Source organism: Rissa tridactyla, chromosome 6 (assembly GCF_028500815.1).
Source record: "Rissa tridactyla isolate bRisTri1 chromosome 6, bRisTri1.patW.cur.20221130, whole genome shotgun sequence".
NCBI lineage: Eukaryota > Metazoa > Chordata > Aves > Charadriiformes > Laridae > Rissa > Rissa tridactyla.
In genome coordinates, this window is record NC_071471.1 from 39,204,486 (window position 1) to 39,224,780 (window position 20,295).

Below are 20,295 nucleotides of genomic sequence, written 5' to 3' on the forward strand. Positions count from 1 at the left end.
CTGAGAAAGGAGGATTCAGTCACTTCTTCCTTTGCCTCCAGGATGTGCTGCTTGTTTTGAGATTGGAGGTTGTATCTCACTGTTTGAAAGGAGATGCTATCAATAATGGAATAGGTGTGACAGCAGTAGAGTTGTCTACTTGAACTGCTTGTATTTGGTTCTAAGCTATGACTGGTGCCTGATTTAATTCTCTGCTGCTGTTTGACAATGGTACAAGCTATGCTAGTGCTTCTAGAGCTGTCTGAGGGGCTTGTGTTGGGGTGGAGGCTGCTGGCAGGAATAAAAAGGGAATTGGGAATTCATCAGCAAAGAACAAAAAAAACTTGGATGTGAGGGGAAATGCAAAAATCACAGTGTAGTTGTGCTGTTTACCATTTTGTCTCGTTGCTTTTCTCCTCTTTTAGTATCAGCTTTTGTTTGTCTAGATTGAATTTGTTAGTACATAGGACTCAGTCTCCAGCAGTTGCTGCTTTATTCTTTTCCTACCTGTAGCCAGAATGGGGTATACACTGAAACACAGCCTTTTCAGGCAAGTGACTGCCAGAATATAAGGTCGTCATCTTCCAAATTCAGAGAACTGTTGCAGGAGCTCACTGGTGTCAAAAGGGGGAGTCTTTGTTCTCCCTGTTCTTTTATCTGCAAGAAGAGACTGAAGGTGGTTCAGAATGATTCTGCTCTTTTACCAGAGCACGTAGATCCTACCTGCGGAGATAAACAGAATCACAGAATATCTGGTGGTAGCTGTTGTCTCTGTTTTACCTTTGAAAGGAGGATTACGTTGCCGCAGAAGATTGCAGATCAGAGTAGGATGGAGTCCAGTGGGTTTTTCTTTTTGTTCCTTTGCGGTGATGTTTTCATGCTGTCACTTTTGCTATTCTTGGAGGAAAGGACGGGAGAGAATCCCTCACCTTGATTGCAGGTGGGGTGTTGAATAGAGGAGGAGCTACTGAAAGGGGTATGTACGTGTGTTTGAAAGGAGCATGTATGTGTGTTTGCGTAGAGTCCGAGATTATCAGTGACATACAGCTTTCATCAGAGCTGTCGTAAGAAAAACTGAAGGCAGGAAACCCCCCATGCTACTTCTGCATAACAAAGACGAAGGAACTGGAGTGATGGTCACAGACAGAGAAATGTTATCATTTCACAAATCCTTCAGAACGTAATCTAGGTGTGAGGAATCTCTGATCCCTCTTCTGTGATGCCTACAAATTCCCCACTTCAGACACATAGGATGCTGAAGGGATACACTGCTCAGCTCCATTCTTCTTTTCATCCCCGATTCTGTTCTTTTTCTCGTTTTGACGGATATTGTGCAAGGATCCATTTCACAAGACTGATGACTGTAGGGAGGTCATCTAGGCCAGACTGTAGATGTTCTCCATGTAATACAGAAAGCTTTTCATTTCTAGTATTTCCTAACCCTGCAGGAACTGAGCAGTGAGCCGTACAACCTCTTCTGAAGTGGTTTTAGAAGAGCCTAACCAGATTTCTGAGGAAATTGACAGATATTAAATAAATAAAAAAATATGTCTTGTTGTGAGTTTCCTCCTGTGGCCATAAGAGATAAAAGGTCCTCTGGACCACACTTTTGAACCCTGTGCACATAGCGCGGTTTGCCAGGGCAGAGTGTAGAATGTGCTCTTTGAGGCCAGATACAGGGTTTAGAGTACAGACACCTCGCCCTCTGCCACCTCCTGATTGCTAGAGCTTTCTCATAAAAACAAAGCTGCTGAAAACCTCTTCTCCTTAAAGGTTCTTTGCTAGCTTCAAATCTCCCTCCTTGAAGCGTTCTGCTTGTGGGAACTCTGGTTCCACAGCCTGGTGAGCAATTCAGTTTCAGTAACCTTAATTTTATAAAGAAACTTGAAACCATAACAGTCTAGACAAAAAAAAAAAAGAAAAAAAAAAAGAAAAAGCAGATGTTACAAATGGGGACAAAATGTGTCAATGTGCCATTTGTTCCTTCTCTGTCATTCCCTTTATAGTTCCTGAGAGCCATTTGGTATTTATTCAGGGCTCTGGATCCGCTGTCCCCTCTTGTGCTGTTCAGTTGTGTTTTCGTGATGCTGGTACCCACCTGGTGTGTAGGGTGCGTGCCCCTCTTATATCTGTGCTTCCCACCGGAGTCAGTCCAAGGACAGTGGAACGAGAGCTTTGCGTTTTCTGCGGAGTACAGGATTGTTAACAACAAATAGCTCCTTACGGCAGTCTTTGCTATCCTCAGAGGCCAGGATGTTTCAGTTCAGTCGCTCTCCACCACTTTGTTTTCAAAGCTGAATGCCGTGTTCCAATATTGCCTGTACGTGGTCAGTCACAGCAGTTCACAGGACATGCGGTATGCAGTTGCCTCCAGATAATGCTTCACTAAAGTGATGAAACGCATGTTCGCATGAGGCAGCTTGTGTTCAGTCACCTGACAAGCAAGGGTGCAGTCTCTAAAATGCAGGCCTTTCCCATGTGGTCTGGTGTGCCTTTGTTGCAGATTTGCTGTCTGGCTGGTAACAAAGCTGCTGGAGGGCCTTCAGCGAAAGGAAGTGGGTTGTGGCTGCTTGAATGACTCTCCTATCTATAGCCCTGTCCCCACGCAGAGACTCTCGCTTGCTATGAGTCACCGGCTGACTGTTCTGTGATCCTCTCAGGTATCCCAGGATGGGAGCTGACTCCTCACAAAATCACACTCCCTGGCATGCTGTGCTCTGACATGTCACAGGAATGAATTACACCTCTGGGGGGAGCATTCTTGGGAACTTCTGAGAGCTTGAATATTACCACAAAGCCCGTCACGCTCCTGTGACGCTGAACGTGGTGTATAAGCCTCTTGTTCATCTTCAGTTTGACAGAGGGAGGACTATTATTTGGATGGGAGGGGAATAAGTTACTCAGTGGGTATAAGCCACTCTCAGAAATACATTATGAAGGTCACTAGTTCTTTGGAAGGTATTTTTCCTACATATTGACAGTTTCTCTCTTATGTTTTTAGTGGCAAAAACATTGTAAATTGATATTTATTACACGATGCAGGCTGTCTTAATTTGATAAAGTTCTTATTTATTGTAAAAACACAGAAAGAGGCAGGAAAAGGTTCAGTAAGTGAAATGCCAAAACAGCATGATGACTTCGTACATCTTGAATTTATGGAGGACAAGTTGGAGAAAAGGACTAAAAAAATAGAGAGGTATACAGATAGATACATGAATGAATGGATATTTCCGTTTATCGGGAGATGGAGTGCTAAAGACGTACATGTATTGGCCATGCAGTTGACGTCATTCTTTAATGATAACATTTTTTGGGGGGGGGAACGAGTTATACATTTTGTTTTCATGGATTATGGTACATGTTTCAAGTATCACTGGAGAAAATTGTTGTAGCCACATAAGATGTACACACAATTATTTGCTGATATCCATCTTAATACCAATCTCAAACTACATTTTCTGTCCCGGTTATTTATTGCTTTACCTGAAAAAAAAACCCTCACAGTTTATGTCACTGAAAACTGAAAGGTAAACTCCTTGCTAGTGAAACCTTAAAATTCTAGGCAGTAAGATCAATTCTTCTAGTTTGAGAAGTCTGCATATACCACAGGAAGGTACTGATTGATCATATATGAAAATATCACCAGATAAAAAGAGTTGGTTTAACTCATGGATTTGTTCTTTCTTTAAGAAAGAAATTAGTTAGGACATGCTCCTCTCTCTAGATGACAGTATTCTCTTGAAGAATACTGCAAGTGATAGGTAAGCATATAGCAGCTATTTTGAGGGTGGTAATGAGCAGTGGAAATGAATACATTTTTCATGACTTGTTTCCAGCACTGTAGGTTAATGGAGTCGATAGTGTCTCTTTATTGTAGAACCACATCCTGTCTGGGTGAAAAGGATGGGGATTATTAGCCAAGTCTGTCTCTCTCTGACTTTCTTGTCAAGACAGGAGCTGTTTCATGCCATGCTGTCTGACGGCATTGCTCAAAAGCTCTTCTGTCACAGGGCCTCCTTCCTACCAAAGGCACCGGCTCCTTTTCTGAGGGGTCAAGATGAATATTAGATTCTATGAAATCTGAAGGTGGTTTTTGGACATGGTTTTAATGACTTTTGATGTCACACTTTTACCATTGTCAGCTAGTAGCAAACAGTTGATGCAAAACACTGGCATCTATTAACCTTACTTTGGTGTCAGGCATCTCTGATGTTTCTTTTGGGTGCTTACATGGTCAAAACGGATGTCTGTTTTTACTGAACGTGGCAAATCTGTAACATCCTTACTGAGGTTGAAAGGCAAGTTGCTATATGCAGAATTACACTAGAGGTTATTTGCATGTAATATTCAAAGAAGAGCAGACTTAGAATTTACTGTCTGCTAATGTTGATCTGTTCTTTTGATTTTGGCAATGTGCTGCGTATGAATCATATTTAATGGCAGAGAGAAGGCACTGCGCTCTGCGAGGGAATGAGGCCGTGCGTATTGCATCTGTTTGAGTCAGCAGCCAGTGTGTTCTGCTGCAGCTCTTGTCGGAACAGTCTGGAGGTTATTTGAGGGTACAGTGAGTCATGGTGGTGCCTCCTTCACTGATCATTAGTCTACAGGGTGACATGCATCTCTAGCGCAAACCTCTATTCCTTTGGTTGTAAGAATATGATATAAAATAAAAAAAGAAAGTGTGATTACTTGAAAAGAAAAAGATTTCTGGTTATAAGGGGGAAAACCCCCCTATAGTGTAACTATGTCGTATTTCTCAGTAGTGAAGGACTCATTTGCAGGTGGAAAGTTCTCAATGTGCCTGGTGTCTAGCCGTTCTATTTCTATGGGACTTGCCTTTCTTTATATAAAAAATCTGGCTGATACATCCCTAATACTGTATATGAACTTCCTGCTTGAGCTGAGTAGATAGTTCTTTAAATGTAAGGCCAGAATTTTGTAGGAAGCGTAAGTATGAAATTAATTATGCATTAAGTCTGGTTGCAGCCACTGTACAATTCTGTGAATAACAATGTGAGGATCAACTCACTGAGTTTCATATAACCATTACAGGAGAACCTATCAGCAGCTGCAGTGAGAAGTACTGTAACTTCTCTTGCTAAAGTGGTAAGAGCAGTGAAAGCAGAAAGAGGCCAACTGGGATCGACCAGGCAAAGGGTTGTGTCTCTAAAAAAACATACTTCCTTTCAGAACTAAAAATAAAACCTGTGAATCCTGAGTACCAACACTTGTCTACCAAATAATTATGAAGCTCATTTACATAGTCTTTCATCTCCCTTCTACAGACTGGTCTGAACAGTCTTCTGTTAAAAGCTGTTCCAGCTTCTGTGGTTGCCTTGCAGCACAGGTTTTTGGGCTCCTTAGCTCAAAAGGCATCTCATGAGGTAAGTTGGTTTTGAGCAAGGTCTTCTGGATTTGTGTTCTGTGGCAGCCTGCCAGAGTTTCTGGTTCCTCAGTTACTGGGAGGAACATAGCTTGGCTTCTGAGCAGTGAAACACTTAGTATTCAGTTTTGGAAGCTCAAGGAGATCCTTATCTCAGGGTACCCTTGTTTTAGAAGGGAGAATATTTTAAAGTAAGATAATATATGTAGTTCCAGACAGGGCCCCCCATGCCTGCTGCTCTTTCATTCACTTCATTTGGTTAGTAAGTGAAATACAAAAGTTCAAATTAGACTTATGATCTTGGTGGGGTCAGCATACTTCCACATGATGGAGTTTCTGTAATCTTGGTTTCCATTTTGAGTTTAGGAGATCACAGACCAAATAACTCATACTTTTAAAGCCATTGTTTGGGTTGCAAAGTCAGCCATTGAAAAATTGGATAAAATTTTGTTTTCTTATGTGTGGATGAGGCTGGAGGATTAAGTTGCCTGTACAAATTTTCAATGCTCTGTTCCTGAAATGCAGATTTTGTTTTTTGTTGGATTTTTTTGGGTTTTTTTTCACTCTTAACTGCATAAAATTGTAATTAAAGTTGCATACGTAATGAGAGGTTGACAGTATCTATGCCTAATATTCTTTCTCGGTCATCTCAAACTCCAACTGATAGATTACAGTTTTTCAACAGTGTAAGATGGTCCTTAGTGATTCACTATGCATTTTCCATCATTCTCAAACACTTGAGTATTTTTAAATTTTAAATAACACAGATGATGTATCTTTATTCTCCCTTTTGCTCATTACCCTGCACCTAGTGCTGGGAATTGTCCAGAACGTGCTTATTCCTAAAAACTGAAAAGTTTATTTAATAGCTAGGGTGGGTAAAGGACAGATGAAAAAGAAAATTTCTGTGGAGTTATACAAAATACCGTGGTGGAATATGGCAGAGAGCATTATATGAGATCGAATTTAATAACTGTAGCTGAGACCTAGTTGATTAAATTCTGTGTTATGTGAAATACTTCAGAGTGTCTTTTAGTTATTCTGCATAAAAGTACTTTAAATACTTTAAAAAAGTATTCAGAGTACAGATTTTTACTATATTTATGTTGCGCTCAAAAAAAAAAGCTCAGCAGATAGTATCTTGATACATGGTATATTAAATATTAATCAGGAATTGAGTTCTTCCATTCCATCACTGTTGCTACAAAAATAGAAATGATCAGGTATCTTTTTAATATAAGCATCACTTTTTTTAATGTTTACTTTAGGTCAAAAGTTATATAAGGCTTATTCCTAGTACTCCTCAAACACAATTTCTGCTCTACTTTCTAATGCTTAAAATAGTTAATGCTTTTTAATTGGAAAACTATGAAGACAGCTATACCTTCTTTCCCTCCTTTATAGAAATTCCTATCAATAATGCTGTGTGTTCAGATGAAATTGAAGTCAGGTCAATTGATTGTTTTATGCCAGTATAGCATGGAATTCAAGCAAGCTTTTAAACTCGGAAAAGAAAAAATACTTTTATTTGTACTAAAAGCCACTGTTGGAAAATAAACTACAATACCTGTGTCTCCCTTTCTGTCCAAAAGGGATTTGTTGATAGATATCTGAAGGGATGTTGTTGCCATTAAGAATGCACTCTTACAATCTAGAACCTTATAAATGCTGTCTTTAAAAGTTCAGGAAACAGAAAAGAAATGTTTTTCCTCCTTGGCTGAAGTGTATGGGGGTCTTTTGTATGATCTTGGAAATAATATCAGTCTATCTTTCTCCTGCTCAGTCTGCATTTTTACAAGCTGCTTTGTTGGCAAACATCCTTTTGAACAGCCTCAGGAAGTATTTTCATGTGAAGTTCACCCAAGGCAATGCTGTTTTGGTGTTCGCGCAGGACACCAAGATGAGATTTATCAACACACAAAGACTTTGTGGAATAAAATAATGAAACTGGGAAAAGTATGGCTTTTTCTTTGGTAAGAGATATGGATTTATGATGGTCTAAAGATACTGTATGCTTGCAGATTTCCTTGTAAGTCATCAGTTGGTCTACTGTCTTTTTATAGTCATATCTTTTGCTAGTCTCTCTCCCTACAAGCCTTGTCTTGCTAATGTTTTCTTCATATTTTGTCTGTAAGACTATGAAGATTTTACAGTAAACTTAAATAAAGCTTTTGGATGGTAAAAATTATTTCAAGTTTTTTAAAATGCATAAAATAAATGCATTTAAAGTGTTCATCTAAGCCATCTTTTTAGCTATTGACAGTAACAAGGGAATTAAAACCATTACTACATCTTTCTTTCTCAAATAATATAGATCTTTACGAATGCAAGCTTTTTTCAGGACTCTAGAGTAATACTGTCAACTTAAAAGGTTTTGTTACTCTGGCTTATACCCATCTCCCATATGAAGCTCACATTGATTTCGTACAAGTGTTGACAGTGTCACATACTGACGGAAACATTGTGTTCTGGTAGATCAGCTGTTAATCTAAAGTAACTTTATTTCTAATTTCAAATTTTTATGAACTTAATTCCATAAAATGTAGGAATTCCTTTGTCAGGCTCTCCATTCTGATGTAAGCTTCCCTGTGGAGCTCTTCATTTCAGAAATGCATTGATGGCATTTTAAAAAAAGTATTTTGGTACTGGAATGCCACTAGCCCTCTAAAATAATTAATTCTAAACACACACTTGGTTGTTTACCAAGCATTTTAGCATCATTCTAAAGAGCAGGTAGTGTTCATATGCCCTTAATTGACCTTAACTACAGCTTGCTGTTTCTGTCTTGGTTTTAGCTCTAGTGATCAGCTGAACAGCAGCAAGCAATAGAAAAAGAGTAAGAAATAAGGACAAAGCAAAAACAAATTATGTGACTGTAGAAACTAACAGTGCATGCCTACCTGGCATAATGAATGCAGTCTGGTTACCTCAAGGATTATATAGTAGAACTGTAAAATTGAAGAGGGTCAAAAGAAAATATTGAGTAGGTAGTATCTTCTCCTTGGTAGTCTTAAACAGGTTTGTGCTCTCTAGCTTGGAAGAGGGCTGATGGTGGGTGGCAGATTTTTGTATGGCAATGAATGCTATTGAGATAGCACATCGAAAATGATTGCCTTGAGGTACCACTGGATGCCCGGTGAGACACTGGAACAGTTGAGTTCACGATGAGCAAAAGGAAGTACTTTAGTACTTTATCCACATAGGGAATAATAAAGTTATTGCCACGTTGCCCTTGGCACCAAATGCTGTGCTATGGTGGTAAAAAATGTACATGGATACAGCAAGCGGTTATGCTGACTCAGGGAGAGGATGGTGAAATAGGATGCGGACTCTGGCTCAGGAAGTCGGTCCGTAAACCGCGGTTTGCCAGTAGCTGCTAGATCATTCTGTGTGCCCCTTTCCGTTTTCGAGGAGGAGAAAGTCTGTGTGTGGGGGGAATTGCTGAAACCAGGTAGTGACCTGGTCTGACCTGGTATCACTGCTCGTATTCTTGTGAAGGAAGAGATGACAATAACAGTAGTTAGCAGTTCCTTCTGCTATCATACACCACTTAGACAAGACTTTGTCGGCTACCTTCTTTAGGAAATATTTCTTTTTTTCCCTTTTAGGTTTCTGTGTTGTTTTTTTTTTTTTCTTGTAAGATCCTTTGATGTGGGTTAGGGAGCTATATGTGGTCAGAGAGAGAATTATGCTGTTCCATTTTGACATGCCTTTTTCAGGTCTCTCTCTGCCCTCTTGGAAGTTTCTCTTTATGCCCTCTTGTGCCCCTGCGTTAAAGTGAACAACTCTCTGTAGTGATTTCATCCTCCTCAATGAAGATAGGATAGACATTGTTAACAGCACAAAGAAATGAACCTGTAAAGTCAAATTTCTGGGCCTTCCCAATTTTCTTTCCTTCCCCTTCCTAGCATCAGAAGTTGATTTGCATTGCTTCAGCATCTGCCTGGGTTGTAAACTCCCATTGCTCTCCCCAGCCCTGTTGTGACCATCCCAGCTCTAATTCCATAGCATTAGCTGCCGTGCGTGGCTGTGGGTATTTGTTAGCCTACAGGATTTCTTACCTAAGACTTCAAAGCATGGCATGTATCTGAGAGTGGCTTTCTGACAAATAAAAGTTTCATCCAAATCTTCTGTGACCGGTTAGAAGTATACTTTGCCAGCAAAAAAACCCAAACCCAGACAGCAAGACAAAATAATACGTAGTTTTCAGTTTGTGATTTTCATGGTTTTGGCAGGAAATCCATGTAATCCCTACATTTGGATATGGTTTATTTTGGCTTTGGAGATGCAAGGTAAGTTTTCTTTTCTAGCCTGAATTAGTCTATGCAAAAAACCCCACACCTAAACTAAAACAATAAAGCCGTTACTGAGGTTTAGCTTCAAAGTCATCATATCTCAGCCTGTGTTGAGGGCTACCACTTACATGTCTGTGAGGCATGGAGATAAAGCCAGTGTTTCATCAGCTCCCTGACTGCCTTGTACACACACAGCCTTGTCAACCTTGGGCACTTTATATGAAAGAGTCTTTGTTTTGAATGTACAATTATCCAGTGCCACTCTGCGCCTTGAAGAGAAAAATGGAGCTACTTGAAGACAACTTCCTGCCATTAATCCCCATTTAATAGACGTGTGCAATCAGCTGCTTTGCAACCATCCGAAAAAGCAAAAGAGTTAGTGGAGATACAAGATGAAGAAGATACCAGCTAACCTGATCACCACATTAGCTGTGACAGAGTCTTGCTAAAAGGAGGGCTTGAAATCTCAGGTACTGAGAGAATTGATAAGAGGAAGCCATTTTTACGTTTCCAAAAAAATCAAAAAGTTCATGGCAGTACAATAACATGTTACTGCCACAAAGTTTCCTGAGTAAAGTCTCTTGTAAGCTCTTTTCAAGGAATGGTAGTCTATGATCTTCCCATATGGACTTGTTGGCAGTCGTCTTCAGCCTTCATCCTACCCATCTGAATGTTCTCAAATAACAGGAGTATGGATTAAGCTTTTATGTTGTAGGTCAGTATTTTGAAGTCTTATCTATAAGATGTAAACTGAGACGTGACCTAGACAGTCCTCAGTTACACTTCCATACTTCAAATATCCCCACATGAATTTGAGCACTCACGTTGAAGGAATACACTAGGAGTACTACACAGCATCTGAATCCTACCTGTTCATGTAAACATGGATGTTCTCTCTCAAATGTACTGTGTTTTCACTGGCTAGTTTTATGTATGTTACGGTGGAGGGAAACAAATTTTCATCATCTCAGGTGTGTACTAATGTGCAAACCCAGAGATGTTTAGGTAGACCTCTTCAGGTAAGCCCCAAGATGTCTCCTGTGCCAGAAGCTGGGTTATGCAGTTCATGTGAGGACCTGCAGGCTCCTGCACGTGTGTGCACTGAGGTCGTCAGCACTGGATAAACTGTACCAGACAGTTAAAATTTCACAGGTACAATAAGTAAACGTGCCACCTGGCATGCTTTGTGTTTTCTGATAGTGGCGTGGATGTTTTGATAGCAGCTCTGCATGTTGAGACCTGTGATTAAAAGCTGCTTTTTTTTTTTTTTTTTTTCTCCAGCCTTGCCCCAAGTTGCTTTTGTCAGTGAGAGCATTTCTCATGTTTGAGGTTTCTCAGCCAGGGTGATAGTCTTTGTGTGTCTGGAAGAGTTTTCTCTGAACTTAGGGAAACGTGAAGGGGTGATGCAAGTAGTGCTTTGGTCTGCTACATCACACCTGCAGCTTTGAGGAAGGCAGAATATTTTTTTTTTTCCCCTGTAATAATTCGGAAAAAAGCACCTCATGTTTGGAAATGAAGTACTGAAATGTGGTGTGAATGTAACAAATACAGGGACATCTGCTTGCTTCTTCAGAGAAGCAGAAGCAGTAGATTGGGAAGTTATAAGAGGAACTATATACTGCAATAAAAGAGTAAACGCCAAAACACGTGACTTCTCACAGCACCAGTCCAACAGAAGACTGCTTGTAGGAAAAAGAAGTGTGCAGTTACTTACCAGCCTAGCCCAGGACTTCCTGGCCTTTGCGATAAGATTAAGATTTCCTCACATCAAAAGCGTGCTAGTAAAAACGATGTGAATTTTTGCTACTTGCAAACAGAGGAGAGCGGCTGATATGTTTAAAATAAAGGCCCTGCGATGCTGTCTCTGCTTCTGCAGGAGAGGAGCACTCACTAAGGCAGTTTCAGGGACCTACAGCAGCTTGTGACCCTACGGTGATAAGCCACAGCATGGGAGCCTGGCTGCAGCACAGGCTACGCCTGCTGGAGCAGATGATGTGGAGCAGCACAGCAGATGGGCAGGGTGTGATGTCCTCACCGTGCAGGCTCTGGGCATTTTTGCTCGCCTGTTGGCATCTCATCTCCCAGTGGGAGCTCCTCGGGAGCACACCTGGCACGCTGTTTGTGTTCCTGGTGCTGCACAGGGCTGAGTGTGGGGTTTTATTCCTGACTCCCGCATGCACGGCTGCAGTTCCTTCAGTCTGGCTCTGAGGAAATGTAAATACATTGGCTACATCAGCCAGCTGCTTCCGCTACCCTTACATTATGGGCAACTCTAATGCAAATAGATGAGATTCACTGATGAACCACAATTGTTCAAAATCACTTCTGTTGAGAGTAAGAAAGTAGATAACCTGCAGTTAAGGAAAATAATCTGAAGCAGAATTTAGTTTCTTTCTAACTGTGTATCATACAAATATATCTGCATGGTAAGCTTATTCAAACCATATGTGCAAAAAAATATTAATCTGGTTACTTCTTCCCAGACCTGTGTTAGTTCAGTTCTTAGGTATAGGAACAGATCTTTTTCTAGGCATGGTTTTCTGAGAAGCATCTAACTGTATTTAATACTATTTAACACAACCTGTCTTCTTTTTCTTAACCTGTTAGGGAAACAAAGAGTTACTCTCATTTATTCACATGAGTTTTAGCTAGCTAAACAGATGTTATAACACAATAGGCCTTTTATTTTAATGTGGTAAGTGCAAGGATGTTCTACATAATTTTTCTTACTTTAACCATTAAAAAGTTAATGTTTACTGTAGCTTGGTGGTACGTAGAAGAAAACATATTAGGGGATAATTTTATTTTTAAAAATACAGTGCTTAGGTTAGTAAGTTTTGATTAGTCCCATTTTACCCCTTTTCTTTGTAAATATGAGAATTTGAGCATTTAATTAACAAACATGAATGCTTCTGAAATCGATGGTCATCTAGGCTCCACTTTTAGTGTGGGAAAAACTGTAATAATTTCAGATGTCCCAATGTGGTAACTGTTGTCAAAACAGACTACCCATGGGAAATCCTTTTTCAAAGCTTGGTATAGAAATCTGTTTTCTCTGGATTAAATGCTGCCCTTCACTAAAGACCGTACACTGAAGGCTGATACCCTCTAAAATTCAGTACTTTGTGCTGTGGAGAATCATACTCATTGTTCTAATGCAAGGGGTTTTTTCCCCCCCGTCAGCTGTAATAATATGGTAGAGGTAGAAATGGCTTTCGTTTCCAACTGAGAAGTCTATTTACATTAGTAAACCAAACTGGATTAAAGCATCAGCCATTGTTAGATGGTTGAAGTAGCCACAGAAATGCACTTTTTGGCAGAATAAACTGTTTCTAAAACATAGAGAAGTCTCATGGAAATGTTCACAGGGAGGTTGTTCGGTCAAGCGGTCCCTTTCCCCACCAGAGTGTGGTTTTGCTGCTGACACGGGAGGTAGGAGAGGTTGGTCCGGGTTCCTGGTTCAGAGTGAGGAGTAATGAAAACTGCTCTGAAGCAGACAGAAGAGGATCTTGAAACTGGGCTTCCCTCTTCAAATGTCAGTATTCCTCTACTCCACTGCTTGCTTGTGCAACAGGCACAAAAACTAACAAGCGATTCGGTAAATGTTAGAGACGGCAAAGTTGTCACAAAACAGTACTGATCTTCAGACAGAAATTGTTTAATATGTTAGTATATGTCTTTTGCTAATATATAAAACCTAAAGGAATCCAGACTCTGTAAATGTTCAAGAATATCTCTCAGCCCAATCCACCCTGGGGGGCATGGAGGGGAAGCTCTGAAGTAGATGTTTAAATGGCTGCATGTAAGGCAGCATCTGGTTTGAGTGCTCCTAATAATCTCTATATTGAACTCACCTGTCAGCAAGCTGGAATTCAATTCTTGCCTGTGCTTTTTGATTGCTAAAATGATAGGCAAAACATATTAAAGTATATTTATCTGAGCTGCATCCCTTAGGAAGCATTCATAGACATCAACCACCTTTTGTATGGAGTGTCCTCCCCTTGAAGGAGAGTTTGGTTTCAGAAATGTTGCTGCAGAAAAAAGGAAGAAGAAAAAAGTTAATTAATTGCTCTTTCACAGCCGCATTGAATGCGACCTGTGAGCATCCAGTGCAGCTCTGGTCAGGAGCAGTGGTGAAAGAGGTGCTGGCACACCACGGCTCCTGTGGTCTGCCTGGCTTCTGCTCTCCAGCCACATTGCTACCAAGCAGTAGGTGGAAGAGTGGCTTCCTCTCTTCCTACTGTACTCCTGTTAAAAGTCTACCTTCTGCAGCACAATACCTCCCCAGAAAAGTCTGCATGAATATTTTTTCCCTTTTTTTCCTCTTTCCCATCCTTATCAAGCTACTTTTGTCCTTAAAACATATTTTTTGGCCCGTTGTTAGAGTTCTTTGGAAGAGCTAGATGGTGCAGCAGAATGCCAACTCCAATAAAGTATAAATTTTATATCATTAAAACTATTATAATCTAGAGTTCAGTGGGATGTGTCTTTGCATCATAGAGAAAGCACTTTTGAAAAAGGTCTTAAGTTTTTACAAGTGAGAAGTAGAGCTGCAAGGTGTTACCAGACAGGAGAACAAAAAGGATGGGTTCCACTTTTTCCCTAAAATAATCGTGTTTGAAAGAATGTATACTGAAATCAGAGCTGGCAGGTTGGTCCAGCAAGAAGGCACACAAGTATTTCAGTAACTTGCCAATGTTCTGCTAAATATTTAAATGCCTAAGTAACAAGTCAGTTCCTCTTCATGGCTATGTGGCTGAATGTTAAGATTACATATGTATTGCATACTATTGGGAATTAAATTTTTCTGGCCTAATTAATTATGTTCCAGTCTTGTGGCTAATTCAATATACTTTATATTAATCATCTTTTTCCTTCCTCCTATTGCATATGTACGAACCAAAGTAGTTCCTAATATGAAGTCCATCACATTTTGCGTAACGCAACTTTTTTGAGTACTGCAGCTTTGCTCAGCAGGTTGCGTTTTTTTTCTGCTTATCTGTCCAAGAGGATCTGGTGTCTGGTTAAAATTGAAATGAAAATAAATTGCATGTATTTGGAATGGAACATCTGGAGTTGCTGGATGTTTTAGATACTAAATAAGTGAGTTAGGGTCACCTTGACTATTTTTAATACATGCAGACTGGGAACATAGCAGTGACAAAGAAAATGAGATTAAATGAAAGGCAAAAATGAAGTAGGAACAATTTTCACAGATAGAGTCTACTTTAAAATATGGTGTTTCACTTCGAGGATCAGTTTTCTAAAATCTGTGTCAGTGAACAAAAGTAGAGGAGTAACTGAAGTATAACAGAATTTGCAATGGAAGAAAAATCCTTGGTATTTTTGTGAAATAATATGTGGAGTAAGGCTTGTGGGAGAGCTGATATATTTTATTGGATTGACAGATACAGAAGGAATTAAACCGCTAAGCGTTAATAGTGCAAATTCTTCAGTTTTGAAATAGAAGTGTCGATCTTCATCCTTAGACCTTAATAACTGCAACACTACTACTGTAAGAGATATCTGGTGTCATTATAATGTTTTAATTCATTTCTGTTCGAAAGGTCATAAATAAAAAGCTGATAATGGAATGAATAGCTTTGTCCTTTTAATTTCTTTGAAGATCTAGAACTTCACTAGTTAAACTTCAGTTTTCAATTTCATATGCCTCCCATCTTCTACAAGATTAATTTTAATTTTTATGTTATAATTACATTTGCTAATCATCATCATTACATATAAATTTCTTTCACTTCACTCTCTTTTGCCACCCATACTCGTATTCAGGAGCTTCTGTGTGAACTTTGGATGAGTTCTTTTGCCCTTCAACTGAAGCACGTTACTATCCTCAAAAGAAAGGTTGTACTTCTAAATATAGAAACCTAATTTAGTTTCTGCTGTGACAACTAGTGGTCCATTTCTTTTTCATTACAATGATGAGATATTTAGTTCTGAAGTCCATTGATATGTTACTTAAGTCATCTTTTAGCTTGAAGGCAGAGTAAAAGTTGACAATGGGGGGAAGGCACAATTCTTGTAAACATATTTGAGTTTGAGAGATCTTCCATAGCTAGAATATCTCCATTCCATCTCCCTGAATTGGATTATGTATTTTCTTTTATCGTTAAAACCACAATTATAGCCACTTAATACAAAGCGTCTTCTGCTGAAATAAACTCAAAACCGTGGGTTGTTTTTCTTTATCCGCTTTCTTTTCAGGATTAGACAGAGAAACTCGGGTATAACTCAGTTAAGGAGAAACTTACAGAGAAACTGTTTCGGAGACTGAATAATGACTGGGAGAGAGAAATTAAACATTTCTATGGTATGCCAGAGTGATTTTTTTTTTTTAATAAGGAAAGGTAGCTCTCAAAGTAGCTATGCTTGTTTCTCAAAAAGTTCTTACCTCTTATATTCATTAGAAAACAGCCCCACTTCTTTTTTTGTATCAGGACAGATTGAGGGGCGGGGGGGAGGTTATGATTTTTTTGCTTTTAATAGGCCAAATGGCTATGTGAGTCACAGCTGGGATTTTTGACCAGAAATGGGTCATTCATTTTATAGATTGTCCTGAAGTAATTCCATGTATGATGTTACAGCATTATGAAATGGGGTGGTGGTGGGAGGTGTCCTAGAGATTTAGTGCTTGTCCTGTTGTCTAGCTCCATTTGGGGGTCTTGGTTTGAAAGAGCTCTCTTTCAGAGAAAAATAAAAACGTGTCAGTGAGTGTTACTCTTTTGTTCCCTAAATACCTAGCTAATGTAGAGCTTTTTCTTGTTATTTTGGGGGTGAGAAAGGGAGTAAAGTTCTTAAAATCATTTTACAGATATGAGAATATGAAGACCAAAAGGAGGCTTCATTTTTAAACTTCCATCCATTGCTTGCTTTACATCTTGAATAAGCACAGCTTGAGGATATCTTAAATAGGGGTAAAAAAACCCCAAACTTTGGAATAGTCCTAGATTTGATGCTGTTATCTGATTTATTGATAGTTTTGTATCAATTACACCTGGCTTGTTGGGCCAAAGAATAATAATTTAATTTAAAAAGTCAATTGAAATACTATTACAAAGAATTGAACATGATCAGGAGAATAAGAAAAATATTACAGGAGCTATACTAACTTGAAAAGCAAAAAAAAAAAAAGAAGACAGTGTTCCTCATCCCTCTGTAAGCATGCTGTATCTTGCCAGTGGCAAAAGTTCTCAGAAGTGATACAGGCCAGGAAAAAGCAGATGGTGTCAACCAGAACAGCATATGGGGAGAGTTCAGAGAGTGCCCGGGTGATACCTGCTTTGGCACTGTTGAGAACAGGTCATACTTTTAGAAATAAAGTACTGTGCCTTCAGTCAATTTGGGGAAGGGGAGGTCCCTGAAGGAGGCCTGTTTTCAATGATGGAGAGAAGGTAGTGAGGTAGAGAGAAGCTTAACTCCTCAGTCTGTCATTTAGTACTCAAGCATTTTACAGAGCAAAGCTTTTTTTTTTTTTTCACACTAGTTGTCTGGTTGGTTTTGTGGCCCAGGTACAAAAAAAAAATTTGTCTCGGTTAGAAACCAGAGGAATGTTGCATGAGGTTTCTAGGTGCATTTCCAGCTACCAAGGGGGATATGCGGTGATAGTACACAGAGCTTTCTATTCTTGTTAATCCACTGCCAGCTGTTGTGCCCATTCACTCTTTCTTGCCCTTCTGGTGGTTCTTTTCCTGCCCTCTTTGCCTTCTCCTTGGTTTGTGTCTTCCTTTCCCTTTAGTGCTGGGTGCCAGCAATGAGGGACACTTTCTCTTCTGATCCCTGAGGCCATGGCCCTTGCTAGTCGAGAGCAGTGATTGCCAGGAAAGGAAACGGTCCCTTGCTTGCAAGCATTTCTCAGTTAAACATCTGTGAACTCTCTTTTTTTTTTTTTTTTTAAAGGCCTCTAACTGTGCCAAGTTTGGATAGACTTCCATGGGAATAGCCAAAGCAGACATCTTTGACACATCCAGTTTGTTATAAAGCATTGAGCTTTTAGCAGAGGTCAACAAAGCCAGTGGAGGACCCTTTCCCAGGGGACTGGAAGCAAATCCTGTTTCTTGAAGATCACTGACTAGTGTTTGATTTGAATGTAATTTATGGACAGCATTTGAACTTGAGTGTGAGACTGATTCCTGCTGCTAACCACAGCTGAACTAAATGAAAGGTTGAAGCTCCTTTAGACAAAAGGTTTCAAAAGTCAAGCAGCTGGTAAGTAGTTGCTGTGTAACTGGTGAGTATATCAGGGGGGTTTAGTGTGCATCCTTTTTGAAGGCAAGGACTTGAAAGAGATGAGAGTTAATAATCAAGGGAGCAGTGGAGGAAACCTAAAAAATGGCCGATTTAATAAAGACTAAATATAGTATGTATGAAATCACTAATACAGTTCAAAAATGAAGGGGGAGGGGAGCAAATGGGAGAGGCTCAAGATGCAACTGGTGATGAGGCTGGAACTTAAACCAGATACAAGAATTAAGAGAAGGCTCATGTAGCTGAGGAATTGCAGACAACTTGGTGGGACTTTTGATGTTGCTGAATGGGAAGATAAGGAAGAATGAGAAAGCTGAGAAAGATCCTGAAGGGATTTGAGTGGGAGTGGGAAGGAGAGGCTCCATCATTAACCTTCCTGGTAGGATAAATGACAGCAAACTTTCTACCATGGTGGATTACAGTTGTGCATACTGTACTGGAGAAGACATAGAGTAGATGGCCTGATGATCTTAAGTGGACTTATGGTCCTTGGAGGAGGGAGCCCTGAATAGATCACTCTTGCTGCTAGGCTCTGCCCCTAGGTACCTAGAAAAATTACCTTTAGAGAAGAAGGCTAGTGCAATGGCTGGGAACTTCAGTGTAAGGAAAAAAGCTTTGACCAACCTATGCAACTTCCATTCAGGCTTTAGCTCTCAGCAGAGGGCTGTCGGGTGAACCTTTGTTTCTGTCTCAGCATGTGGAGAAGTGCCAGTGGGTAGAAGACTAGTACTAATTGAGAAGGAAAAGAACTCCAAGGTTAAGGAAAATGATAGTCAGGCGTTGCAGCGAGGGAAAGGTTTTCACTGAATAGTGGGTTGTGGTTACTAAGAAACAACTGAAGTGTTGTGTACACATACTGAGAGCCTGGACAACAAAATGGAGAAAACTGAGCTTCTGATAGAGGTCAGGATAGAAAACATCTGAGTACTAGAAGCATGGTAGAATGCTCTTAATAACTGGACTCGGTGTATTTAAAGCGCATTGTGCTGTTCAGAAATAACTGAACAAAAGCAAAAGTTGTGCAGTAGTAATTATATGGTAGACTAGAAGAAATACCTGGGTGTAAAAAGGACAGACCAAAACCAGTTTGGCTCAAAATCACTTTGGAGAAAGATGACAGAAGGAGTAAAGAATCTGTTATTAGCCTCAGGGTTAGACTCGGATAGGGATCTCTGTAGTGTTGTTAGATAAATACTGCTTGTTATGAGGTGCTTTACTTTCCCAGGTAGAGATTAGAGAAGAAATGATAGGGCCAAGAAATTCCTGGATGTGATTGCTGGCAAGTTTCTTCCTTAAACTAGTCACTGAACCAACAGGAAATCAGTGTTGCTTCAGACTTCATTTTGAAAAGCAATGAAGATATTCTAGAAAATAATTTTGGATTGAGGATTCGGTTTCACTTTATGCTTAATCAGCTGCTGAAAGAGCTGGCTTCAGTCTTTCTGCCCTTGTCTAGCTGATCCTAGCAGTCACGCAGCCAAGGTGTGAGTTACATCAGCAAGGTGACTCTGGAGAAGATGGGTCAGGGTCGGGGGGTAAGCTCTGATGCATCAGGCTGACAGAGGATGTAGACCAAATGCTTGGGGCTGGTGAGGCGTTCAGGACCTTCCCATTCAGTGGCAATTTACAGTTAATCGGATTAAGTGGAATTTAAAATTGCGCTCTTAGCAATCATGAGTTGATTCTGTTTGAAATATGTGAAAAAATACAGGGAAGATGGTTTGGAATTTAGGTTTTGAATCTTAGTGGCAAATTTAAATAACCAAAGCTGATCACAGGTATAAGGAGCCTGAGGACTCAATTTCTTAAAGTCACAGATATGTAAAATTTGTCTGTAAACTTGAATCCCAAGTAAGGATGAGTTCTCCTGGGCTGCAGACCAAAATGGATGAATAGCCAGCCTGAAGATGCATAGTAAGACTAACGCAGGAATCCTGTGACCAATGGAGGGGGGGGAGGGGGACAGGGGAAGAAGACTTAATTCCAATTTCTTTGTTTCTAAAAGTTGAATTTGATCTTGCAAATGATGTGAAAACAAATAAAAAGAAGCAGCTTTTATATGGTGAGAAGGGTAGAGAATAACAATAATACACAACTAAAACATTAAGTATTTTTGGCTTAATTTCCAATAGGGATGATGGTAACTACAGAGGAAGAGGCAAGATGTATAATGAGAATAAGAGAATGGAAATTACTACAACCAGAAGGAACTTAAGGATCGTAAAATACTTAGACCAAGAGAAATTTCCGTCTCAGAATTAGGAAAGAATTAGTGCTGATTGTAACTATTTCAGCTAATCTTTCCTTCAGGGTGGTACCAATGATTGCAGAAAGCAGTGCCAGCATATAGGGGGGGAAAGGAAGAATTATGCAAGC

At 39.9% G+C, this 20,295-nt stretch overlaps 1 protein-coding gene across 6 annotated transcripts in view; it reads left to right on the forward strand.

Annotated features, from left to right (window-relative positions):
- The window catches only part of JMJD1C (jumonji domain containing 1C), a 166,902-nt gene that overhangs the window by 71,429 nt on the left and 75,178 nt on the right, over positions 1–20,295 (forward strand). Inside the window, exon 2 of one of the 6 annotated variants that reach the window (XM_054206130.1) lies at positions 17,572–17,880. The exons of the other annotated variants lie outside the window; for them this stretch is intronic. The gene's annotated coding sequence lies outside the window, so the exon portion shown is untranslated. The remainder of the gene's footprint in view (positions 1–17,571; positions 17,881–20,295) is intronic. 6 annotated transcript variants of the gene reach the window in all.